The 14302-nt window shown below is 41.8% G+C and overlaps 1 long non-coding RNA gene and 3 pseudogenes across 1 annotated transcript; 3 read left to right on the top strand and 1 right to left on the bottom strand.

Annotated features, from left to right (window-relative positions):
• Positions 1-2: 2 nt before the first annotated feature.
• On the top strand, positions 3-2296 carry LOC117192579 (annotated as a pseudogene).
• Positions 2297-4247: 1951 nt separating this feature from the next.
• LOC117192577 lies at positions 4248-7263 on the top strand (annotated as a pseudogene).
• A 1774-nt stretch (positions 7264-9037) lies between these two features.
• On the top strand, positions 9038-12053 carry LOC117192584 (annotated as a pseudogene).
• Positions 12054-13714: 1661 nt separating this feature from the next.
• LOC117192597 lies at positions 13715-14153 on the bottom strand. The gene is made up of 3 exons (XR_004474388.1): positions 14062-14153; positions 13888-13989; positions 13715-13802 (listed from the first exon to the last, which is right to left on the bottom strand). It is a non-coding gene; the product is annotated as an uncharacterized LOC117192597 (long non-coding RNA).
• Positions 14154-14302: the final 149 nt, after the last annotated feature.

Raw genomic sequence — 14302 nt, 5'->3', positions numbered from 1 at the left:
GCAATCGGTATCGATAGATACCAGTGTTAACAAACAGCTGTTTGTGTTTATTTCAATGTCCATAGATAGCGTTTAATTTATAGCTCATTATATTACTAAAATGGGGTTTTTTTCGTTCCTAAAGAGTCGCCCCATCTTCTGGCTGAGCGTCACCGGAACTACGGTAGGCGCCGCCTGCGCCATAAAGTCTGGGTTCCCGTATTCATTTACAAATGTCCGGGTTTGACTGCCTTCCCTCTTACAGAGACCTTATGCAAGGCGGAAAATTCACAAAAGAAACCGATGAAACGAACAAAGTATTCATTGTGACGGGGTCGAACAACGGAATTGGAAAAGAAACGGTCAGGGAACTGGCGAAACGGGGAGCAACCGTTTACATGGCATGTCGAGTCATGAAAAAATGTGAGGAGGCCCGAGAGGAGATTGTGCTGGAGACCAAAAACAAATACGTGTACTGCCGTGAATGCGACTTAGCTTCGACTTAGACTCAATACGGAATTTCGTTGCCGCGTATGTATTCAGTTCTACTCTATCACTGTTTCTTAATACCTTAACCTTTTAGCTTCAAGCGGGAACAGAAAACGCTGAATATACTTATCAACAATGCTGGTGTCATGCGCTGTCCCCGGTCACTTACAAAGGATGGCTTCGAGATGCAGTTGGGCGTGAATCATATGGGCCACTATTTACTTACCACACTGCTATTGGATAAATACATATATTTTATTTTGTTGACACTCGAAGCAACAGTCGTGTTGGCGCTGACTCTTACACATTGCGTCTCATAGCTGCCTTAGTTCTCGCGGAGGGTTTGTTTCCTTCTTAGGGAACGTCTCGGATGGTGATGCAGTGACTCTTCCTTGCTACGCTTGCAATGCGCCCAAGAAACCAATTAATTAGCTTATATTATAAGTGTAATAGGCTATTCACACTGACGACCATCCACCATCCACCATCGATTTCGGGGATGGTCCGTAAGGTTTTGCCGTTCCGAAAATTTCCCAGTTAGTCCACCATCCATTTTGGATGTTCCTAAACCGCACGTTTCTATGCGATAGTTAGCCGATGGTTTTCAAATGCAACTCTGAATAATTGTCATTCACAATGGAAAAATGGTATTCACTGCGAAAACGTAAACAATGATTGTGACAAAATTAACAAAAAACAAAAACAACAACAGAACAGCTCGGAAGGACAGCAGACCAAATTTTCGAAAAACTTATTAATAAAATGGATTTAGTGCCAGAAAACTCCTCCAGTGGTACGTTGAATAGATATATTTGTTTTTTATTGTTTATAATATATAATATTATTACACAATGCAGCAAACAAGAGAACAACAGCAGGCGGCAGGGTGAAATGGAGTGCCGCGCTTGAGAGCCTGCTGATTGACATATGGAAGGAGAAAATTGAAGATTTCCGCGGACCACGCAAAAATTCACATGTGTAAATTAAGTTGTCCGTATGTCCAAGTAGCCTTAGCTGCTTGATGCGGTGGTCCTCGTGCGGGTTCCGTGGTATAGAATCCTTTATGAAGATTATGTTGGAGAGATAACTGTCTCTCTTATCACTGGCCTTGTGGTACAGTGGTATAGAATTAATAATTCAAAGTGTTTACGGCTGGTTGCCGGAGCAAGGTTTATTAACAAGCGTTAGCTTTCGTAATAAGAACAGAACTAAAACTAGGAGCCACCAGCAAGCTGGGGCATAAGCTGAATCAAAAGTATTTAATTGCCAAAGAATGCAAAGCTACAAAATATATGTACTTAGAGCTACAAAGCTACAGTCGGTAAGCCGACTTGGCATAAGCGATAATGCTGATCTTGCGGCATGTGCAAGATATCAGATTACCGCCGGTTGACCGTCACATTCAGGGCGCTGAACTGAAGTTCGCTGATTTGGCATCTTGAGTGCAAACAACATGGAGCAGAGCACATTGGACAACGACAGTAAGTTTTATTAATTTATTGCTAAAAAAATATATTTCATTTAAGGTGTTCATTGCAGATCCTGATGAGTACTTTTCGGATATTATTGAGATGGACCTGGACGGATCTTGTAGCTCCAGCACCTTGTCTGGGCGTCCGCCAAAGAAAAAGAAAAAGACCGACATTTCGTGGCTGGCAGAGATCGCCCAGGAGCGTCTCGAACAACAAAAGGACCACCACAGAAAGAAGGAGGAGCACGACGTTAGGCAGGAGAAGATGGTGCAGGACTTGATCAGCACCCAAACAAAATTCCAGAACGACTTATTAGAAGTTTTAAAAAATAAAAATAAATAAGTTTTTAATTTTCATTACGGTCTACACAATATTTTGCGATTGCAGATCGTATCTGTTCTGCTGACTGATTAAAGTCAGCAGAACTGTTGCTGGTATCGGGCTGTTCGCGCTGCTCATTTGTTGCAAGATCCCAATTTTCATTAATCGCGCTGTTGTGCATATTTAATATATTGTGTAAAATACAACAGCTCATTATTATGGCGCTATTATTTTTGTGGTGGCTATCAAGACCTTTTCCGATTATTCGAAATCTGGCTTTTAAATGCCCAAATGCATTTTCCACCACTCGCCTTACTTTGGAAAGGTTGTAGTTAAACGTGCGCTGTTCCAAAGAGGCGACTGTGGAAAACGGGTAAGGTTTCATCAGCTTTTTAGAAAACCTAAATGCCGAGTCCCGATAAGCATTACAGGGACGTTTAATCCGCTTATTTCCTTGGCTTTATCTTGGAGTAATGCCGATGCTTCGATATGTTTTGCAAGGCTTGACTTCTGGTATATCATCGAGTCATTGCACCTTCCTGCAGAGCCGATATTTACATATGTAAATCTGTATCTAAAAAGAATCGGATTTAAATAATTTAGGGATTTGTCAGAAGTAGGCTAGAGTACGCGTTCTCATCATTCTGCAACCTGTCCAAATCTGCCTTGGCCAAAATCAAATCCCACTGCAACCATCACCTCAGAAAGTCGCTGGGTCTGATAATCTGCACTCCCGTTCCTATCATATATCACATGGCAGGAGAACTTCCCCCGGACTACAGGATGAGATTCCTGGCGGCGAAAGAGTTGGTTAAGGTGTTTGCATTTAATCTCCCAGCAAGTGAAACAGTGTCAGCAAATAGGGATTTAAACACGGACACAGCTTCGTTTTGCACTAAAATTAGCTCCGACTTAGAATTTTTCAAGGGTTCTGCACCCAACAAGCACGCTATAGACCAGTTAGGTATCATGCTGCTCCACGGGGAAAAGAAGGATCAGCTGACAAAGGGTGGTTTTGAAATCTATTACACGGATGGGTCAGTCGCAGATGGGCATTCCAGCGCCGCTTTCCTGCACGATAGGACAGGTTTTTTAGATAGCTATTACACGCACAAAACCCTTTCCTCGTTGTCCGCCGAGCTCCTTGCTATCGAGAAGGCATTAGACCATGCTATTTTGTACAATTTTCCTCGTGTCGCGCTCCTGACAGACAGCAGAAACGGGGCCCTCATTCTGGCGAAGAACATTCAGGATAACTCTATCGCCCACAAAATCAGAGAAAAGATCCAACAAAATCCACATCTAAGAACTGTAGAGGTTCACTACATTCCCGGACACGATAACATCCCTCAGAACACTTCAGTTGACGCAGCAGCCAAAGAAGCCCACAGACGAGGAAAATACACAGTGGTTAAATGGAACCTTAAAGACGCTATGTGCGAAATACACAGAATCTTAAAAGCAGAATGGGAGAGAGAATACGCCGAGTTTGCTAGTATCAAGCACCGAGGTTACTGCTCGCTTTTCCCTCAACATCATCCAAACCGTGGTTCCTAAATAAAACTAAGCTTAAAGCCATTGACGCTAAAAGAATCAACAGACTGCTTAGTGGTAACGCATTCGATAGGCACACTCTCGCCAAAATGCATGTAGTTCCTAGTAACATATGTGATACATGCGATAGTATCGATAACGCCTCGCATTTAATTTTCAATTGTACAAAGTACAACACAACAAGGCAAAACTTCCCATCTCTAAGAAAATATAATGATATTTACAAATTCTTTGAAAAAGAAAACATCAGCGCGTACCAAACACTAATTGACTTCATCGACGAAATTGATGTAAAGCTATAAACAGTACTCCAACATCTTCTATTCTTTGACTTGGCAATTTCCACCTTCAAAAGGCGGGCGGCCAAATAATCCCACGCTACTCACGGACAGCTTGGTAACTTAAACCCTAAAAAAAAAAAATAAAAAAAAAATAATTTAGGACATTAAACCAACTTGCTAAATACATATTTTTGTGCAAGATATTTGCATACCTATAATCCACTAGGGCAAACAAGACTGTGGAATACCAGCCTCAGCCTTATGGTGGTCTACTGCCTCAGGTGCTGGTGGTTTTATTTCGATGTGGCATCCATCTAGAATAAAAAGGAAGTTTTAAAACCAATTTATATGTAAACATATTGCTGAAGTTCTTATTGATTTCCTACCAATTGCACCTAGGCACTGAGGAAACCCAATTGCCTCGAATCCCTTTTTGCTGTTGAACCACAGCCGAAATAATTGCTATATCTTCATCATCCATTAAAAGAACCAAGAATTAATAAATCTTCCGCGCAAATTTAATGAACTTGTTATTGGCATCAGCTGTTTTTGACGGATGGTGGATGGTGGCAGTGTGAATCGGAGTTTCACATCTGTCAAAAAATCCCACCATTCCCCCGGGATGGGCTCAGTGTGCAGAGCCTATAAAGTATATTTCCAGCCAGACAACAACAACAATTACTTGAAAACAGAGCAATCGGTATCGATAGATACCAGTGTTAACAAACAGCTGTTTGTGTTTATTTCAATGTCCATAGATAGCGTTTAATTTATAGCTCATTATATTACTAAAATGGGGTTTTTTTCGTTCCTAAAGAGTCGCCCCATCTTCTGGCTGAGCGTCACCGGAACTACGGTAGGCGCCGCCTGCGCCATAAAGTCTGGGTTCCCGTATTCATTTACAAATGTCCGGGTTTGACTGCCTTCCCTCTTACAGAGACCTTATGCAAGGCGGAAAATTCACAAAAGAAACCGATGAAACGAACAAAGTATTCATTGTGACGGGGTCGAACAACGGAATTGGAAAAGAAACGGTCAGGGAACTGGCGAAACGGGGAGCAACCGTTTACATGGCATGTCGAGTCATGAAAAAATGTGAGGAGGCCCGAGAGGAGATTGTGCTGGAGACCAAAAACAAATACGTGTACTGCCGTGAATGCGACTTAGCTTCGACTTAGACTCAATACGGAATTTCGTTGCCGCGTATGTATTCAGTTCTACTCTATCACTGTTTCTTAATACCTTAACCTTTTAGCTTCAAGCGGGAACAGAAAACGCTGAATATACTTATCAACAATGCTGGTGTCATGCGCTGTCCCCGGTCACTTACAAAGGATGGCTTCGAGATGCAGTTGGGCGTGAATCATATGGGCCACTATTTACTTACCACACTGCTATTGGATAAATACATATATTTTATTTTGTTGACACTCGAAGCAACAGTCGTGTTGGCGCTGACTCTTACACATTGCGTCTCATAGCTGCCTTAGTTCTCGCGGAGGGTTTGTTTCCTTCTTAGGGAACGTCTCGGATGGTGATGCAGTGACTCTTCCTTGCTACGCTTGCAATGCGCCCAAGAAACCAATTAATTAGCTTATATTATAAGTGTAATAGGCTATTCACACTGACGACCATCCACCATCCACCATCGATTTCGGGGATGGTCCGTAAGGTTTTGCCGTTCCGAAAATTTCCCAGTTAGTCCACCATCCATTTTGGATGTTCCTAAACCGCACGTTTCTATGCGATAGTTAGCCGATGGTTTTCAAATGCAACTCTGAATAATTGTCATTCACAATGGAAAAATGGTATTCACTGCGAAAACGTAAACAATGATTGTGACAAAATTAACAAAAAACAAAAACAACAACAGAACAGCTCGGAAGGACAGCAGACCAAATTTTCGAAAAACTTATTAATAAAATGGATTTAGTGCCAGAAAACTCCTCCAGTGGTACGTTGAATAGATATATTTGTTTTTTATTGTTTATAATATATAATATTATTACACAATGCAGCAAACAAGAGAACAACAGCAGGCGGCAGGGTGAAATGGAGTGCCGCGCTTGAGAGCCTGCTGATTGACATATGGAAGGAGAAAATTGAAGATTTCCGCGGACCACGCAAAAATTCACATGTGTAAATTAAGTTGTCCGTATGTCCAAGTAGCCTTAGCTGCTTGATGCGGTGGTCCTCGTGCGGGTTCCGTGGTATAGAATCCTTTATGAAGATTATGTTGGAGAGATAACTGTCTCTCTTATCACTGGCCTTGTGGTACAGTGGTATAGAATTAATAATTCAAAGTGTTTACGGCTGGTTGCCGGAGCAAGGTTTATTAACAAGCGTTAGCTTTCGTAATAAGAACAGAACTAAAACTAGGAGCCACCAGCAAGCTGGGGCATAAGCTGAATCAAAAGTATTTAATTGCCAAAGAATGCAAAGCTACAAAATATATGTACTTAGAGCTACAAAGCTACAGTCGGTAAGCCGACTTGGCATAAGCGATAATGCTGATCTTGCGGCATGTGCAAGATATCAGATTACCGCCGGTTGACCGTCACATTCAGGGCGCTGAACTGAAGTTCGCTGATTTGGCATCTTGAGTGCAAACAACATGGAGCAGAGCACATTGGACAACGACAGTAAGTTTTATTAATTTATTGCTAAAAAAATATATTTCATTTAAGGTGTTCACTGCAGATCCTGATGAGTACTTTTCGGATATTATTGAGATGGACCTGGACGGATCTTGTAGCTCCAGCACCTTGTCTGGGCGTCCGCCAAAGAAAAAGAAAAAGACCGACATTTCGTGGCTGGCAGAGATCGCCCAGGAGCGTCTCGAACAACAAAAGGACCACCACAGAAAGAAGGAGGAGCACGACGTTAGGCAGGAGAAGATGGTGCAGGACTTGATCAGCACCCAAACAAAATTCCAGAACGACTTATTAGAAGTTTTAAAAAATAAAAATAAATAAGTTTTTAATTTTCATTACGGTCTACACAATATTTTGCGATTGCAGATCGTATCTGTTCTGCTGACTGATTAAAGTCAGCAGAACTGTTGCTGGTATCGGGCTGTTCGCGCTGCTCATTTGTTGCAAGATCCCAATTTTCATTAATCGCGCTGTTGTGCATATTTAATATATTGTGTAAAATACAACAGCTCATTATTATGGCGCTATTATTTTTGTGGTGGCTATCAAGACCTTTTCCGATTATTCGAAATCTGGCTTTTAAATGCCCAAATGCATTTTCCACCACTCGCCTTACTTTGGAAAGGTTGTAGTTAAACGTGCGCTGTTCCAAAGAGGCGACTGTGGAAAACGGGTAAGGTTTCATCAGCTTTTTAGAAAACCTAAATGCCGAGTCCCCGATAAGCATTACAGGGACGTTTAATCCGCTTATTTCCTTGGCTTTATCTTGGAGTAATGCCGATGCTTCGATATGTTTTGCAAGGCTTGACTTCTGGTATATCATCGAGTCATTGCACCTTCCTGCAGAGCCGATATTTACATATGTAAATCTGTATCTAAAAAGAATCGGATTTAAATAATTTAGGGATTTGTCAGAAGTAGGCTAGAGTACGCGTTCTCATCATTCTGCAACCTGTCCAAATCTGCCTTGGCCAAAATCAAATCCCACTGCAACCATCACCTCAGAAAGTCGCTGGGTCTGATAATCTGCACTCCCGTTCCTATCATATATCACATGGCAGGAGAACTTCCCCCGGACTACAGGATGAGATTCCTGGCGGCGAAAGAGTTGGTTAAGGTGTTTGCATTTAATCTCCCAGCAAGTGAAACAGTGTCAGCAAATAGGGATTTAAACACGGACACAGCTTCGTTTTGCACTAAAATTAGCTCCGACTTAGAATTTTTCAAGGGTTCTGCACCCAACAAGCACGCTATAGACCAGTTAGGTATCATGCTGCTCCACGGGGAAAAGAAGGATCAGCTGACAAAGGGTGGTTTTGAAATCTATTACACGGATGGGTCAGTCGCAGATGGGCATTCCAGCGCCGCTTTCCTGCACGATAGGACAGGTTTTTTAGATAGCTATTACACGCACAAAACCCTTTCCTCGTTGTCCGCCGAGCTCCTTGCTATCGAGAAGGCATTAGACCATGCTATTTTGTACAATTTTCCTCGTGTCGCGCTCCTGACAGACAGCAGAAACGGGGCCCTCATTCTGGCGAAGAACATTCAGGATAACTCTATCGCCCACAAAATCAGAGAAAAGATCCAACAAAATCCACATCTAAGAACTGTAGAGGTTCACTACATTCCCGGACACGATAACATCCCTCAGAACACTTCAGTTGACGCAGCAGCCAAAGAAGCCCACAGACGAGGAAAATACACAGTGGTTAAATGGAACCTTAAAGACGCTATGTGCGAAATACACAGAATCTTAAAAGCAGAATGGGAGAGAGAATACGCCGAGTTTGCTAGTATCAAGCACCGAGGTTACTGCTCGCTTTTCCCTCAACATCATCCAAACCGTGGTTCCTAAATAAAACTAAGCTTAAAGCCATTGACGCTAAAAGAATCAACAGACTGCTTAGTGGTAACGCATTCGATAGGCACACTCTCGCCAAAATGCATGTAGTTCCTAGTAACATATGTGATACATGCGATAGTATCGATAACGCCTCGCATTTAATTTTCAATTGTACAAAGTACAACACAACAAGGCAAAACTTCCCATCTCTAAGAAAATATAATGATATTTACAAATTCTTTGAAAAAGAAAACATCAGCGCGTACCAAACACTAATTGACTTCATCGACGAAATTGATGTAAAGCTATAAACAGTACTCCAACATCTTCTATTCTTTGACTTGGCAATTTCCACCTTCAAAAGGCGGGCGGCCAAATAATCCCACGCTACTCACGGACAGCTTGGTAACTTAAACCCTAAAAAAAAAAAATAAAAAAAAAATAATTTAGGACATTAAACCAACTTGCTAAATACATATTTTTGTGCAAGATATTTGCATACCTATAATCCACTAGGGCAAACAAGACTGTGGAATACCAGCCTCAGCCTTATGGTGGTCTACTGCCTCAGGTGCTGGTGGTTTTATTTCGATGTGGCATCCATCTAGAATAAAAAGGAAGTTTTAAAACCAATTTATATGTAAACATATTGCTGAAGTTCTTATTGATTTCCTACCAATTGCACCTAGGCACTGAGGAAACCCAATTGCCTCGAATCCCTTTTTGCTGTTGAACCACAGCCGAAATAATTGCTATATCTTCATCATCCATTAAAAGAACCAAGAATTAATAAATCTTCCGCGCAAATTTAATGAACTTGTTATTGGCATCAGCTGTTTTTGACGGATGGTGGATGGTGGCAGTGTGAATCGGAGTTTCACATCTGTCAAAAAATCCCACCATTCCCCCGGGATGGGCTCAGTGTGCAGAGCCTATAAAGTATATTTCCAGCCAGACAACAACAACAATTACTTGAAAACAGAGCAATCGGTATCGATAGATACCAGTGTTAACAAACAGCTGTTTGTGTTTATTTCAATGTCCATAGATAGCGTTTAATTTATAGCTCATTATATTACTAAAATGGGGTTTTTTTCGTTCCTAAAGAGTCGCCCCATCTTCTGGCTGAGCGTCACCGGAACTACGGTAGGCGCCGCCTGCGCCATAAAGTCTGGGTTCCCGTATTCATTTACAAATGTCCGGGTTTGACTGCCTTCCCTCTTACAGAGACCTTATGCAAGGCGGAAAATTCACAAAAGAAACCGATGAAACGAACAAAGTATTCATTGTGACGGGGTCGAACAACGGAATTGGAAAAGAAACGGTCAGGGAACTGGCGAAACGGGGAGCAACCGTTTACATGGCATGTCGAGTCATGAAAAAATGTGAGGAGGCCCGAGAGGAGATTGTGCTGGAGACCAAAAACAAATACGTGTACTGCCGTGAATGCGACTTAGCTTCGACTTAGACTCAATACGGAATTTCGTTGCCGCGTATGTATTCAGTTCTACTCTATCACTGTTTCTTAATACCTTAACCTTTTAGCTTCAAGCGGGAACAGAAAACGCTGAATATACTTATCAACAATGCTGGTGTCATGCGCTGTCCCCGGTCACTTACAAAGGATGGCTTCGAGATGCAGTTGGGCGTGAATCATATGGGCCACTATTTACTTACCACACTGCTATTGGATAAATACATATATTTTATTTTGTTGACACTCGAAGCAACAGTCGTGTTGGCGCTGACTCTTACACATTGCGTCTCATAGCTGCCTTAGTTCTCGCGGAGGGTTTGTTTCCTTCTTAGGGAACGTCTCGGATGGTGATGCAGTGACTCTTCCTTGCTACGCTTGCAATGCGCCCAAGAAACCAATTAATTAGCTTATATTATAAGTGTAATAGGCTATTCACACTGACGACCATCCACCATCCACCATCGATTTCGGGGATGGTCCGTAAGGTTTTGCCGTTCCGAAAATTTCCCAGTTAGTCCACCATCCATTTTGGATGTTCCTAAACCGCACGTTTCTATGCGATAGTTAGCCGATGGTTTTCAAATGCAACTCTGAATAATTGTCATTCACAATGGAAAAATGGTATTCACTGCGAAAACGTAAACAATGATTGTGACAAAATTAACAAAAAACAAAAACAACAACAGAACAGCTCGGAAGGACAGCAGACCAAATTTTCGAAAAACTTATTAATAAAATGGATTTAGTGCCAGAAAACTCCTCCAGTGGTACGTTGAATAGATATATTTGTTTTTTATTGTTTATAATATATAATATTATTACACAATGCAGCAAACAAGAGAACAACAGCAGGCGGCAGGGTGAAATGGAGTGCCGCGCTTGAGAGCCTGCTGATTGACATATGGAAGGAGAAAATTGAAGATTTCCGCGGACCACGCAAAAATTCACATGTGTAAATTAAGTTGTCCGTATGTCCAAGTAGCCTTAGCTGCTTGATGCGGTGGTCCTCGTGCGGGTTCCGTGGTATAGAATCCTTTATGAAGATTATGTTGGAGAGATAACTGTCTCTCTTATCACTGGCCTTGTGGTACAGTGGTATAGAATTAATAATTCAAAGTGTTTACGGCTGGTTGCCGGAGCAAGGTTTATTAACAAGCGTTAGCTTTCGTAATAAGAACAGAACTAAAACTAGGAGCCACCAGCAAGCTGGGGCATAAGCTGAATCAAAAGTATTTAATTGCCAAAGAATGCAAAGCTACAAAATATATGTACTTAGAGCTACAAAGCTACAGTCGGTAAGCCGACTTGGCATAAGCGATAATGCTGATCTTGCGGCATGTGCAAGATATCAGATTACCGCCGGTTGACCGTCACATTCAGGGCGCTGAACTGAAGTTCGCTGATTTGGCATCTTGAGTGCAAACAACATGGAGCAGAGCACATTGGACAACGACAGTAAGTTTTATTAATTTATTGCTAAAAAAATATATTTCATTTAAGGTGTTCATTGCAGATCCTGATGAGTACTTTTCGGATATTATTGAGATGGACCTGGACGGATCTTGTAGCTCCAGCACCTTGTCTGGGCGTCCGCCAAAGAAAAAGAAAAAGACCGACATTTCGTGGCTGGCAGAGATCGCCCAGGAGCGTCTCGAACAACAAAAGGACCACCACAGAAAGAAGGAGGAGCACGACGTTAGGCAGGAGAAGATGGTGCAGGACTTGATCAGCACCCAAACAAAATTCCAGAACGACTTATTAGAAGTTTTAAAAAATAAAAATAAATAAGTTTTTAATTTTCATTACGGTCTACACAATATTTTGCGATTGCAGATCGTATCTGTTCTGCTGACTGATTAAAGTCAGCAGAACTGTTGCTGGTATCGGGCTGTTCGCGCTGCTCATTTGTTGCAAGATCCCAATTTTCATTAATCGCGCTGTTGTGCATATTTAATATATTGTGTAAAATACAACAGCTCATTATTATGGCGCTATTATTTTTGTGGTGGCTATCAAGACCTTTTCCGATTATTCGAAATCTGGCTTTTAAATGCCCAAATGCATTTTCCACCACTCGCCTTACTTTGGAAAGGTTGTAGTTAAACGTGCGCTGTTCCAAAGAGGCGACTGTGGAAAACGGGTAAGGTTTCATCAGCTTTTTAGAAAACCTAAATGCCGAGTCCCGATAAGCATTACAGGGACGTTTAATCCGCTTATTTCCTTGGCTTTATCTTGGAGTAATGCCGATGCTTCGATATGTTTTGCAAGGCTTGACTTCTGGTATATCATCGAGTCATTGCACCTTCCTGCAGAGCCGATATTTACATATGTAAATCTGTATCTAAAAAGAATCGGATTTAAATAATTTAGGGATTTGTCAGAAGTAGGCTAGAGTACGCGTTCTCATCATTCTGCAACCTGTCCAAATCTGCCTTGGCCAAAATCAAATCCCACTGCAACCATCACCTCAGAAAGTCGCTGGGTCTGATAATCTGCACTCCCGTTCCTATCATATATCACATGGCAGGAGAACTTCCCCCGGACTACAGGATGAGATTCCTGGCGGCGAAAGAGTTGGTTAAGGTGTTTGCATTTAATCTCCCAGCAAGTGAAACAGTGTCAGCAAATAGGGATTTAAACACGGACACAGCTTCGTTTTGCACTAAAATTAGCTCCGACTTAGAATTTTTCAAGGGTTCTGCACCCAACAAGCACGCTATAGACCAGTTAGGTATCATGCTGCTCCACGGGGAAAAGAAGGATCAGCTGACAAAGGGTGGTTTTGAAATCTATTACACGGATGGGTCAGTCGCAGATGGGCATTCCAGCGCCGCTTTCCTGCACGATAGGACAGGTTTTTTAGATAGCTATTACACGCACAAAACCCTTTCCTCGTTGTCCGCCGAGCTCCTTGCTATCGAGAAGGCATTAGACCATGCTATTTTGTACAATTTTCCTCGTGTCGCGCTCCTGACAGACAGCAGAAACGGGGCCCTCATTCTGGCGAAGAACATTCAGGATAACTCTATCGCCCACAAAATCAGAGAAAAGATCCAACAAAATCCACATCTAAGAACTGTAGAGGTTCACTACATTCCCGGACACGATAACATCCCTCAGAACACTTCAGTTGACGCAGCAGCCAAAGAAGCCCACAGACGAGGAAAATACACAGTGGTTAAATGGAACCTTAAAGACGCTATGTGCGAAATACACAGAATCTTAAAAGCAGAATGGGAGAGAGAATACGCCGAGTTTGCTAGTATCAAGCACCGAGGTTACTGCTCGCTTTTCCCTCAACATCATCCAAACCGTGGTTCCTAAATAAAACTAAGCTTAAAGCCATTGACGCTAAAAGAATCAACAGACTGCTTAGTGGTAACGCATTCGATAGGCACACTCTCGCCAAAATGCATGTAGTTCCTAGTAACATATGTGATACATGCGATAGTATCGATAACGCCTCGCATTTAATTTTCAATTGTACAAAGTACAACACAACAAGGCAAAACTTCCCATCTCTAAGAAAATATAATGATATTTACAAATTCTTTGAAAAAGAAAACATCAGCGCGTACCAAACACTAATTGACTTCATCGACGAAATTGATGTAAAGCTATAAACAGTACTCCAACATCTTCTATTCTTTGACTTGGCAATTTCCACCTTCAAAAGGCGGGCGGCCAAATAATCCCACGCTACTCACGGACAGCTTGGTAACTTAAACCCTAAAAAAAAAAAATAAAAATAAAATAATTTAGGACATTAAACCAACTTCCTAAATACATATTTTTGTGCAAGATATTTGCATACCTATAATCCACTAGGGCAAACAAGACTGTGGAATACCAGCCTCAGCCTTATGGTGGTCTACTGCCTCAGGTGCTGGTGGTTTTATTTCGATGTGGCATCCATCTAGAATAAAAAGGAAGTTTTAAAACCAATTTATATGTAAACATATTGCTGAAGTTCTTATTGATTTCCTACCAATTGCACCTAGGCACTGAGGAAACCCATTTGCCTCGAATCCCTTTTTGCTGTTGAACCACAGCCGAAATAATTGCTATATCTTCATCATCCATTAAAAGAACCAAGAATTAATAAATCTTCCGCGCAAATTTAATGAACTTGTTATTGGCATCAGCTGTTTTTGACGGATGGTGGATGGTGGCAGTGTGAATCGGAGTTTCACATCTGTCAAAAAATCCCACCATTCCCCCGGGATGGG

This window comes from Drosophila miranda (assembly GCF_003369915.1).
Source record: "Drosophila miranda strain MSH22 chromosome Y unlocalized genomic scaffold, D.miranda_PacBio2.1 Contig_Y2_pilon, whole genome shotgun sequence".
Taxonomy (NCBI): domain Eukaryota; kingdom Metazoa; phylum Arthropoda; class Insecta; order Diptera; family Drosophilidae; genus Drosophila; species Drosophila miranda.
This window is presented reverse-complemented; position numbering and strand designations above follow the sequence as displayed.